Source organism: Rattus norvegicus, chromosome 17 (assembly GCF_036323735.1).
Source record: "Rattus norvegicus strain BN/NHsdMcwi chromosome 17, GRCr8, whole genome shotgun sequence".
Lineage (NCBI taxonomy): Eukaryota > Metazoa > Chordata > Mammalia > Rodentia > Muridae > Rattus > Rattus norvegicus.
In genome coordinates, this window is record NC_086035.1 from 64,770,001 (window position 1) to 64,782,590 (window position 12,590).

At 40.5% G+C, this 12,590-nt stretch overlaps 1 protein-coding gene and 1 long non-coding RNA gene across 11 annotated transcripts in view; one reads left to right on the forward strand and one right to left on the reverse strand.

Annotated features, from left to right (window-relative positions):
* Positions 1 to 7,984, reverse strand: part of LOC134482864 (uncharacterized) — a 12,337-nt gene extending 4,353 nt beyond the window's left edge. Inside the window, exon 1 of the long non-coding RNA XR_010059491.1 lies at positions 7,847 to 7,984. This is a non-coding gene — a long non-coding RNA (uncharacterized LOC134482864). The remainder of the gene's footprint in view (positions 1 to 7,846) is intronic.
* The window catches only part of Chrm3 (cholinergic receptor, muscarinic 3), a 462,074-nt gene that overhangs the window by 73,452 nt on the left and 376,032 nt on the right, over positions 1 to 12,590 (forward strand). The window lies entirely within an intron of this gene.

Below are 12,590 nucleotides of genomic sequence, written 5' to 3' on the forward strand. Positions count from 1 at the left end.
TTTTGTTTGCATAGAAAGGACCCTCCAATCTGTGGATAATACCCAAATACTCACGCAACGACTTTTGGAATTCCATGCCTTTATTATGCTATGTCTGACATCATGCCATAGATGGATGTTAGCAAAATGCTGTGATCTCATGATAACTCAGAAGAGAGGAAAATCACTTATGAGGATTCTGACTGATCCTTTCCTGACCCAGCTGCTCCTGAGGACAGCTCTGGCCAACCCTTTCTTGTGCTTAAGTATGACACTGAGAAATGTTTTTAATCACTTAAGTAATTTATAAACAAATTTCATTTTCTTTTGAATTTGTGTTTTTGTCATGACCTATTATTTTGCATTCTGTTATCTCCTCCCTTTGGTGCCCTAAAACCCCAGGAAGTTCTTTGGGGTAAGAAGCCATGGTATTATTCTTATTTCTATGCTCATAAATAAAAATATTAGTGGTGTAGTCAAATGTATAAGCAACATGAACAACATTTTCTGTCCTGTGCAAAGTAAGCAACTTTAGACTGTTATGTTATAGAAATACCCCTAAGGATCAAATGATTAAAAATAAAGATAGCTTCAAGTTTTAATGTGATTTTTTTTTGTCATTGGAAACAGACGCTTTAAGTAGATGAATTCTATATATTAAAACAATGTCTGTTGTTACATTGCTAAATTGAATTTGCTGTAACTGAGTGAAATTCTTCAGATAATGTAAATAATACAAATAAAAGGAAATTGCCCTTCCAAAAATTATCTAAACCATTTTAATTAGATAGCATTAATTTTTTGAAAATTATAAACTAATGGAATTTTACAGTACTAGGTAATTGATACCTCAAAAAAATTGGTGACCAGTGTGATATTGGGGCCCTAACCAGAGCCAGAAGCATGTTCTTCCCACAGGATAAAAGGTTAGGCTACATTTTTAGGTCTGTTTTCCTTTTAGGACACACCAAAGTACCAGACGGTTATATGCAATTAAGAGGAAGTTCTATGAAGAACAACAAGACAATTAAGAACACAAGATGATTAAATTCCTAAGTAAAATTAAGTTGACAAAATCACATGTAGTCTGGTTAAGGGAAAATTATATAAGAATCAACCCTCATACCTTTTGTGTCTATGGCTAACACAATCCAAAAAAAACTGGGACCATCAGGTAAATTTTGGGGAGACCCTCTCTCTAAGTTAAAATCAAAAGTTGCTGTCATTAGCTGACAAAATAAAATTGACATGTATAACAATCTCAAAATACTTTTTTCTAGAAAACGGGTATGTAATGATCTGCTAAGAAGACAGGATGAGCAGTGAGGGTATTGGGAGTGAGTGGAAATTAGGCTCTCAAACGGACGGGAGGAGGCACTTGGGCTCCAGGTTCATGATGCAGCAACGGAGCATGGTGCCTACTTCCCAGAACTCTGCGTCACCTATTCATTGCACACGAATAGTATCTGGCCTATAATAGCATTATGGAAAAATAAGAGAATTTATTCGACGTCGCCATGAGACAGCTAACACCCTTTACCCATAAGAACGAGCAGCTTTACTGTTTCTATCACGTAGTAAGAGAATGAAGCTTCTATAAGCGAGGTCACATGTCAAGAGTCACTAAAATGCAAAGCCAGAATGAAAGCCCTCCCTGCTATGCATTGTATGACACAGGGAGAAGGTGCACACTTCTTGCACAGTCAGACGTTCTAACAAACTTGCTTGCTATTCAACGGAAATGAAGAGATGCACGCATAATGAGCTGTAACGGTGTCCATCACCTTCTAATTATGAGTAGTAGAGAACTGGATACAGTAAGAATAGTGTTTTGCAGTCTATAGATGGTGACCTATGTCTATATTGGAGATAATTTCAAAATTCAGTCTTAACCTGGGCTACAGAGAGAATTCACGTCCCATCCAGGCAACATTGTAAGCCCCTTTCCCACAAAAAGAAAGCTGGGGACTGACTTAGCTCAGAGACTAAGTACCTGTCTGGGCCTGCACAGTCCCCCAAATCTCAAAATAACAAACCAAGAAAACAAGATAGGCCTGGTGAGTGTTTCTTTTGAAGCAATTGTTGAAATCATTTCTGTTTTGCGTTGTACAAACTGTTTTCACTTTCTGTTCTTAGCTAGCTTCCCTCTCCCTCCTCAGCTTCTCTCTTCCTGCATTTCCGTTCCTGCGTGGGTAAGTCAGCATCCACCCAGTGACACCCACATGCTTTATGAGCGTCTCTGCTTACTCATAGGAACAGCATTTTCTCAATCTCCTGTTGAAGGTAACATTCCAGTTCCTCCCCTGACTTTTTTTGAACAAACCTCTGTCCACAAGGATGTGGGCACGTGTGATGGGAAGCACTGAACACCTGGAGGAGACACAGACGTCCTTAGGATAGACACCACTGCTTCCAAAGTTTGCAGCTCACTTCTTAAAGATACAAGGCTGAGCTTAGGAAGCACAAACTCTCTCTTTACTGTACATAATCCCTTTAATCAACAAAGCCAGGCTAACCTTGATGGCTAGAACACGCTTCTTTTTCTCACTCTATACTATCTACCGTTCATCTGTTGAACCTCCTATTTACCTAGCAAGATATGAGATTGCCCCATCACTTTTTATAGGGTGCTCTGACATCCTTACTGTGTTGATTTAGTTTTATCAACTTGACACAAATATAGACATACCCCGAAAGAAGGAATCTCAACGGAGGAATTGTGCTCATCAGATTGGAGTGTGGGCATGTCTATGGTGGCATTTTCTGTAATGCTAAATTGATATAGAAGGGTAAGGGGCAGCCTCCTGTGGATAGTGCTATACCCCATCAGGTAGTCCAGGATCAAGACAGGAAAACAGGCCAATAAGCAACATTTCTCCATGATTCTTCTCTACTTACTGCTGACTTCTCATAATAATGCAATATAATCGGTAAGGCAATAAAATAAAATAAAATAAAACAGACAAACTTTGGTTCCCCAAGTTACTTTTGGTCTTGGTGTTTGTCATAGTAGCAGGAAGAAAACTAAATATTTACCAATTCTATTGTTTTTGCCGTCTGCTGGTCATTTCCATCTACGATGAGTCATGTGAGGCTTAACAGCTAGAAACGAGTACATGCCCAGTAAATATCCAACAGTCCAGTGAATACTATGATGTAATCATTTAGGGGGGTATTTCATATTTCTTTCAGCGAAACTAAATTCCTCAGTATTTTTGAAGACTTTGACAATTTTTGTATACCCGTGGTTCACAGGCATTATTCCCTGCCCTGCCCCCCAGCCCCATGGAAACTCATTGTTGATGATTCCGTAATGTGATGATGTTCATAAAAGACACTATTTGAATAAAACACTTGTGTTCAGTGCCCTCTGAAGGTAAATTTGAGGGGAAAAGAGTGGTACTTTGAGGAGACTACAGATAAAGACGCAGCTAGTAGGCTGTTGTGGTTTGCCCTGAAGTTACTGTATTTTGATGCTAATTCCACTGCCCCAAGAACAGCTGCCTAGTCAAGGACTCAGAACTCAGGTGACTTCACCAGAACCACCTCTCCATTGAATTTGTAAAGTACTGGTGAGGGGCAGGTACAGGATAGAAGGAGGCCTGTCATTGGAGGAGAAAGAAGGATGGACGGCAGAGAAGTTTGAAGGAAGAGGAGGAGACTAGGGGAGAGAGGCAGAGACAGGAGTGGGGGGGAGAAGCCGTGGCAGGACAAGATGGCAGGTGATGTTAAGATTCTGCTCTGTGTATTTACAGGTTGTTATTAATGTTCTCAAGGGATGGATGGTACCGGGCTTTGTATGTTTAAGTGGGCAATTATATCTTACCAATTGGGTCAAAGATTATTGTGTTGTGTGTTCTTTTATGTGAGGGTTTGAGTGTAGGAAAGTGTGCAGCTGGGATGTGTTTCTGCCAAGATATCTAGCAGATATCTGGGCACCGCGGTACACAGCTAGCGGGGTAAAAGACACCGTTACTCATTATTATTTTTATATTTCTACAACAACAGTAGGCTTTACAGACAGTTTGAAAGAAATCACTTTGGAAGCAGGAGGTATCGTGTCCCTTATAGACATCATGTGTCTTTTCTGTCTTCTCTGCATCCTAAGGGCCTTAACTTTCTAACCATGGAAAGGTAGTCAAGATTTGCTGACACAGGCAAGACATAGGAAAGTTACACAGCAGGACAGTACTCTCCAGAAACCCTTTAGAAACTTTCTTGAAATTCTAAATCACTGTAGTGTTACTCCTGTAAACTGGCTAATCCCCCTCTGCTAAGTTCCTGCTTTCCACTGCCCTTTTGCTGTGACCAGGCCATTCTCGGACTTCTGGGAAGGTGGCACCTACTTAGCAGGATGCATGCCCCCTCAGAAGACTGGGGTTCTTGAGAGCCACTGGGGGAAGCTTCCCTTTGCAAAGCTTCTTCAACTGTGAACTCGTTTTGACAAGATGCTTTGTCATCTGCTTGACATCTTTTTTTCTTTCTTTAATGAGGAAGTGACTGGAAGGTAATTTAATCTGAAAGGCTGCCACCTACGTAGCTGTAGTTAAGAGATAAATTGGATAGGGTCTGAAAAATTATCCAAGAACCTCGGAGAGACATAGTCCAAATAAACAGAAGGTTATGTTAACATTGGGTACATATTATAACCCCTTGATGCCCACTTAACCAGTAAACTTGTATTTTCAGGGTGGTCCAGACTTGTCTAAAATGGTAACTTAAAGTCATAACAAGTATGGCTTATAAAGAATCAGGATACTGTTGTCTCCTAACAGTTACTGACTTAGATACTTTTCTCCACTTGGACACTTATTTTGTGCAGGAAGGAAACAATAATTTAACCATAATAAACTTTATTTAAAAAACATAATGTGCTTACAAAAGAAACCACATTTCTTCTGTCAATGTTGGAACATTTCCTCTTCTTCACATTTCTTAAAATGGTCCTAATGTATAACTCCAAATTGAAATACTGAGGTTATTAGAGGAGAAGGAAGGTGTTGGGGCAGGGCAAAGAGACATTGACTGCATGCCCTTGAGCTATTTATTGTTCTGTGAGAAAACTGAAGCAGAAGTGAAAGGAGCCAATCAGAAAGGATTCTCTTATAACACATTAAAATTAGGTCTGATCCAAGAAGTTTTATTCTTATATAATTTTATCCATACAGGTTTTTGTTAAATAGGGAAAGAGCTTACTTATGAGCATCTCAAAGTCAAGCTGTGTGTGTGTGTGTGTGTGTGTGTGTGTGAGAGAGAGAGAGAGAGAAAGAGAGAGAGAGATGTGAGAGAGAGAGAGAGAGAGAGAGAGAGAGAGAGAGAGAGAGAGAACATACGTATGCAAGGGCCCACGCATATGTGTGCACCTATGGGTAGAAACCAGAGGTTGACATCAGGTGTTTTCCCTCTGCCTTTTTTTTTTTTTTGAGATAGTCTACAACTAAGCCTTGAATTTGTCTTGTCAGCTAGGCTGGCTGGCTAATTAGCTCTAGGGCATCCTCCTGTCTCTGCTACCTAAACAGCTGTGTTACAGTTGTACACTATTTTTGTGGGTGCTGGGGATCCAAACTCCTTGCCTCTTTGTTGGGTAACAGGCATTTTATCAGCCGACTAGACTCAGTTGATTTCTGCAGAACATTTTTCTGATTCATTATCATTCATATCCATGTGTCAGTCAACTATGGGTATTTTATTAATATTCTGAAAGATAGTATTATTAATTTTCTCCATCAAACTATGAAAATCTAACTTTATGGGCTAATTTAGCTTGCTTCAAATCCCTGGGAATCTAGCTACTGTCCATTTCTTTGCCACATGTTGCATTCAAATGTCTAGAGTGGAAAAACTTAACTATGGAGTTGCTTGTTACTATTATATAGGTTAAGTTTCTTTTTTTTTTTTTTTTTTGGAGCTGGGGACCGAACCCAGGGCCTTGCGCTTGCTAGGCAAGTGCTCTACCGCTGAGCTAAATCTCCAACCCTATAGGTTAAGTTTCTTTCTTTGGTCTCAAGTACCCATGTTTTAAAAACTATATAACAGTCTCTTTTCTCTTATTATTTGATGAGATGTATAAATCAAAATTGATTTCTCTACTAAGATAAAGTATAAATCCCAGATCAATAATGGCTTGAAATTCACTACTGGCATCTTACTTGAGACAGCATCAAAGGATAATGGGGCTTTGGAACACTGAGGACCCTTGCCATCCAACTTCTGGTATCACCAACACATGTGAATAGTATATCCCAGGTCCCAGCTATTGCAAGAGAAAACGGGTATCATAATTTTAAATCTCCCAATTTATTTTTTAAAATGTATTCTTATTTATTTATCATACACACATACATACACACACACACACACACACACACACACACACACACACACACACACACCAGAACATGTCTATGGGTGTTAGGTGAAAATCTGGAGGACTTAGTCCTTTCACTACATGGCTACTGGGGATCAGTCTCAGATCATCAGCCTTAGTGGCAAGCCCCTTTAGCTACTGACCTAGCTTACAGATCCAAAAGACTCTCAATTTTAAATGAGTGTCCCTTAAAACATGTTTTGACCCCCATGAGATTTCCATAGCTAGGAATTTGGGCTCTGAGCTCTCCCGAGCCCTGTGACTGGCGTTCTGTAATGGACGTTTTCACTGGGGCTTCTTAGCTCTTACCAAGCACTTGGCTTTTTACTCAGTAGTTCCCATCTGTCTGTATTTCTGTCTCCTGCTGAATGCATTCCCTTGAGGTCAAGACCCTCAGACCAATCTGTAACATTTGCAACTTCTTCAAGGTTTATACTCTTCTCTATCACCTACTCAAAGCTTTCTTTCCCTCTCTACTCTATGAAGTACCTACCTATGGCTACTCTGATTAACTTACTGTTTAATGAATACAACAGTTTTCCCTTAGTCAAAGAGAAACACCTAGTATGTCTGCTGGGCACTGAACACTTGTAGGGTACTTGGGTCACAAATGTGAAAGGCCTTATTCCCAAAATGCAGTCTCTTTCCTTCAAGGCCTTTGGTTTGAGTAAGAGGTTTATTATTCCAGTGCTGTATTGGTCATGCACCTTCTAATAGAATCCAAAATTACACATGCTAGAAAATTCATTCTCAACTCTGTCACATTCTCTGAGGTCAGCCTTCTCCATCTGTCCTCATTCATCATGGAGCCCATGTCAGCCAAGAGGATGTTTATCACCTTCAGCTACAGCTTAGACCTCTTCAGACTCTCTCTACCAACTGCCAGACCCTTTGGCCTCTACCCATCACCCAATCTCCTCCAGGAATCACAGACAATTGATTGTTGTTTTCATCCTACGGCAACTGGATCACGACATGATTTAGAACTGTTTAGAGAATACCCATAAAGGACCATTTGGTGAGTGTCCTCTGCTTTGCAGGGATATGATATTTGATGCAGCTACTGGCCTCTATAGGGGTCCAGAGAAAGCAAACCAACAGCGAGGTGTTTGTCTGTAATCACAGTGTTGAGGGGGTGGGAGATAAGGAGTTCTACCTACACTGTGAGATCTAGGCCACCATACCATCTTTGGCTAAATGACTATGACACCCAGGAGGGAGAGAGAGAGAGAGAGAGAGAGAGAGAGAGAGAGAGAGAGAGAGAGAGAGAGAGAGAGAGAGAGAGAAGAATAAATGGGGGAATACGAAAGTAGGGAAAAGAAGCAAATAAAACATTTGAATACGCAAATGTGACTCTGCCTCAAAACTTCATGAACAAAACAATTGGTTCATAATAGTTCAGCTACCCCTGACTTTCTCTTCTGAACCCCATTTCCCCCTCAACTTCCTGCTTCCTGAGGCACCACCTCCAGGAAGACGCTCTTACTCTTGCTTACTTACCATTCCCATCTCATTCTCAGGCACTGCCATGCAGGGGTGATCTGCTTAACCCTAGGGCAGATTTCTGCATTGCACAGCCAAGTGCCATTCTTCTCCATGTCTGGTGACTTCCACTGCTTTGAACTCTGAAGAACCATTATCTGTGGGCCACTGAGAGCTCTGGGTGTGGACGTTCATGCCACTCCCAATTCCTAGGTAGAACTTAGTGGTGGAACAATGGGAACAGATGGTGCTCTTGCTGGAGCCAAGTCCGTCTTTCTTCCTGTCAATTGTGAAAGCTGGGAAGGGAAATTAAAAATTTCGTAGCGTCAGCGGACTCAAAGCAGACATAAGGAACAGGCCCCTAGGTTATGACATTTAAGTTTGACAAGAAAGGCAAAGCTGTTTCCTGCGACTTCTGTGCATGATAGATTATGTATTTAAAAAAATAGTTACACTCAAAATATGTATGTCATTATATTGTTTTAGATGGCATTATTTTTGTTATGCTTGAAAACTCCATGCACAGCACTGGAAGGAAACATAATAAAATCTTAACTTAGAAAAATATTGTACCCTATTCTTGTTAGGTTATGGGAGATGTCACTCAAGACCCCGAGTAGATGCCTGAAAGTAAGAAAAGTGTCAAATATAATATTGGTTACATACACACACATACAAACACACACACACACACACACACACACACACAAAACTAGGTAAAGTGTAATTTATAAATAATACACAATAAGAGATTAACAGCAAAAAATAAGTCACAGTATAAGCTTAGCAACTTCAGTCAACAGCAACTTTCTTCCCTTAAGTCAAGAATTTTCATACTCTACTTTTGAGGAGTGTGCCATGAGTTGTCCTGAGATTATCCTAATTAGATAAATGGTTTTATAGGCATTGATGTAGTCTATCGATGTGGATATGGACTATCTGCTGACAGGAAAACGCCCTGCCTAAGTTATATTATACTTCAGGCACACAAAAGTTTTATGAGAGTAGGTACCAGTCAGGAGACAAGTTAGGAACTCCTTTATCTACAATTTTGGTTGAAATAAAGACCATCAAGGGCCAACAGGTGGCTTAGTAGGTAAAGGTGTTTGTTGCTCCAACATGGCAACCACAGTTTGCTCCCTGGAACCCATAGAAAAGTAGAGGAACTGACTCAACAGAGTTGAGTGAACTTTGGTTACATACTAAGCCTTAGCTCCTAGTAAATGCCCCATGAGTGTTTTCCTTTGATTTTTCACCAGTTTCTATAGATACTGATTTCTAAAACCAGGAGTTCTGACTGCTGTTCACATGCCTTCAGGAGACCCTGGCCATCTAACGTACCTGTAGCTGCTGTCTGTATGTGTTAAGTCCTACGGTGAGTCGCACATCTCTAAGCACATTTAAGAGCTAAAAAGAACAAATGCCCTTTGTACCCTTCTTCTCTTTGGAGGTGTAGCATCTCAGTCACCTCCACCAGAAGTGAAGGCTATGACCCAGAAACAAGGGACTTACACCCCCAGTGTTGAGTGCAGAGTGAAGGGATCAACGAATGTTTCCTTAGTTGATTGCAAAATGTTCCTCCTACTTCTCCTTCTACAGCCTTCTAGATTGATTGTGAAACAAAATAAGAAGATATGAAGGGCCAGTCGTGGGACTCAAATACTACTGTAAAAATATTAGTGAACATTCACATTCTCCTGCCCATGGCCCATGGGACAGGTACTCACCTATAAGTCAATCTTGAGATCAATCCTATAACTGCATTTTAGCCACGAAAAAGCGACACTTGAGGATATCATGTAGTCACAAATCTTGGGAAGGAACACACAGCTAGGAAATTCTGGATTGGCATTTGCACCCTGATTTAATGAGTATCTATAGCCACTCAAAAGCTAAGCCACTCAATAGCTAGTCAGCACCAGGTACACAGCCACTAACTCCTACCATTGTGAGCCCTCCAGTTCTTCACTGACATCTTCCTTTTCTTTGAAGATCTTCTCACCCTCCCTCCCCTTTCCTCTGACACTCCCTTCCAATAGAAGTCAGAATTTGGCATTACAGACTACTTCTGATGCCTCCATAGTACTTTACCCTGACTTCACGGATTCCAGAGAGCCACCCGAGAAAAGGAAACAGTGTAACGCCTAGGCAGAAGACTTCTTTATTTAATTAGGATGTTTCTCAAACATGGTGATTCCTTCCTCCAGGAGTTAGATTCATCTGCTAAAGGAAAACATCTCTTCCCTTTTCATGATTCCTGGGAGAGGTGTCCTCCATGCTCCCATTCTCATTTTTTTTTCTTCCTCACCCTATCCTAAAGGACCAACTTTGCAGATAAGATATGCTGCGTGGGCAGTCTCCTGGCCCACTATGCTTAGCAAAACTCTTTTCTGTCTGCAGAAACAGGGCTGTTACTATGAACTTCAAAGGAGACTGAAGGAAACTAGGACCTGCTCAGTCTCTGGCTACCTGCAGCAAGTGTAAAAGTCAGCCCCAGTCTACCTATTCTCCAAGGCAAATTTTACCAGCACTCAGAGTAATAAAGACCTCCATAGGTAGTTACATCTGACATTATCAGTTGTCCAAAATTTATATGAGAAATCAAGTGGTATTTGCTGGACCTTTTCTTAAAACTTAAAAAGGCCCTATTTAAGAAATAGTGATAGTAACTTGTAAACCAAAGAAACTGAGGTTCAAAATTATTAATAAATGTGTATGATTGGCAACATCTGTTCTAAAAATAGAAGGTGGTAGAAGAGAAGCAAATGTTAAAAGCAAAAGGCTACAGAGTTATATCTTTTCCCATAATTAAATGTCAGAGGGCTGAGTGCATGGCTCTGTTGGTAGAGGGCTTACCTAGCGTGCATGAAGTGCTGCATTCTGTCCTCCACCTTACATAAACCTGGCCTTGGAGGTTACACATCTATGACCTCAATGTTCAAGAGGTAAAGACATGAAAATGCTGAGTTAAGGTTACCCACAGATATATACAAAGCTTGAAGACACCTGGATCTTAAAATATTAGGAATATCCAAACTTAATGTGTATCACTGATCTCTAAGTATCGCTTTTGTAGTTTACCGAAACAGATGCAAACTATTTCTTAGTCAGGATTACAAGATCCACCTGGATGCTTCCTGTTGTCTTCTGGGTGACGTTTTTATCTAAATGACCTACAGTCGGCTGGGTTTACTTGCGAGTTACTGACATCTATCATCTCCCTATCACATATGTGAGCCTTTACAAAACCTATCCATCCTGTCCTGAAAATATCTTCTCTAAATTAGTCCGTGGGAAATTGCTCTTATCACTTATTTATAAGATAGGCATTTATTTATAGTTGATTTTTTTGAGGACTTTGCTGAAAATGAAAACTTGGTTCAAAACAGGAGAGAAGAAGAGATGCCTCTCTCAGGAATGCAGTTTCCATCTAAACCCAAGGACCAGAGTACAGCTCCCCAGAAATCAAGAAAGCCAGATACTCCTACAGCAAGATAGGAGGTGGAGACCTGAGAATACCTGGGAGCTTTCAGACCAGCTAGTCTGGTTTATGCATTCCTGAGTAACGGTGACTCTGTCCGAAGTGTGGAAAGTGAGGACTCCCATGCAATGTTGTCCTCTGACCTCTTCATGTCTCCCTCACAACACACACGTGTGCGCCCGCGCGCGCACACGCGCGCGCGCACACACACACACGCCTGTTATTACTAACAAAGGCACATTTGGTGCTGCCTAGGGCACTCCTCTTCTTTCTCCATATTCTATAAAATACTGACACTTATTTGCCAGGCTGTATTTCTTTTACTTAGGTATATAGATAGAGACACCAGTAAAAGGCAGATCACAGGGAAAAAGTCGAGGCATGAGATGTCATTGGATGGGAGGCTGGCAGGAGCTTGCTACAGGGTGGATATTATTTTTATTTTACATTTCAGAATCCTGGGTTTTGTGGAGGCTAAACCAATGGCCTGTCCCAGATCTAAAACTCATTATTCCTAAAGATTTATACACTGAAGTCCTAAACTCCTCATTTGTTTAATTTGCATAATATCTCTACCTTGTGAATTATATTAGCAATCAAGGAATTTATATATGATAGTAGGTATTGTAAAATATGTAGTTATATTAATATATCTTCCAATGTATCTAATATATATGTACATTCACATTTGTTATATTCAGCCATAGAACCAATATAATATGTATATAAACCAATTTATAGATGCAATGATTTCATTGCAGTGAATAACAATTCTTACCTTGTTTGCTTCCGGATTGTACTGGAAACTAATCGTAGTCACGTCACATGCACAGGTATTGGAAAGTCTCCATGTTTGAATATAATTCTGTATGAGTTACGTGAGTTTAGTTTTTTTAACCTTCCTGCCTCCTTTTCTCCTATGTCCTTCAGCCTGGTGGGGCCCGAGTCTGATGAAGATGCCCTTCTTAACCCTGCGTGGTTTCCTATGCTTTGCATTTTTATCCACTGTAGATCTCTATTAACTACTGTCTTCTGTCTGCTGCAAAAATAAGTTTCTCTGTTGAGAATTTAGAGCTGCCCTAATCTCTGGGTATATAGAGAAGAATCTACAAGGCAGTTTGATGTTGTGTCCATTCAGCAAAATTACAGTAGTAGGTTCTCCCGTAGGACCTAGGACCTCCTCAGCCATGACTGTGTAGCCTGGGTGGTCCTACACCCATGGACTTATGGTTGGTATTAATTGGATACCAGCAGATTATACAAAGGAAACATCAAGTGGGG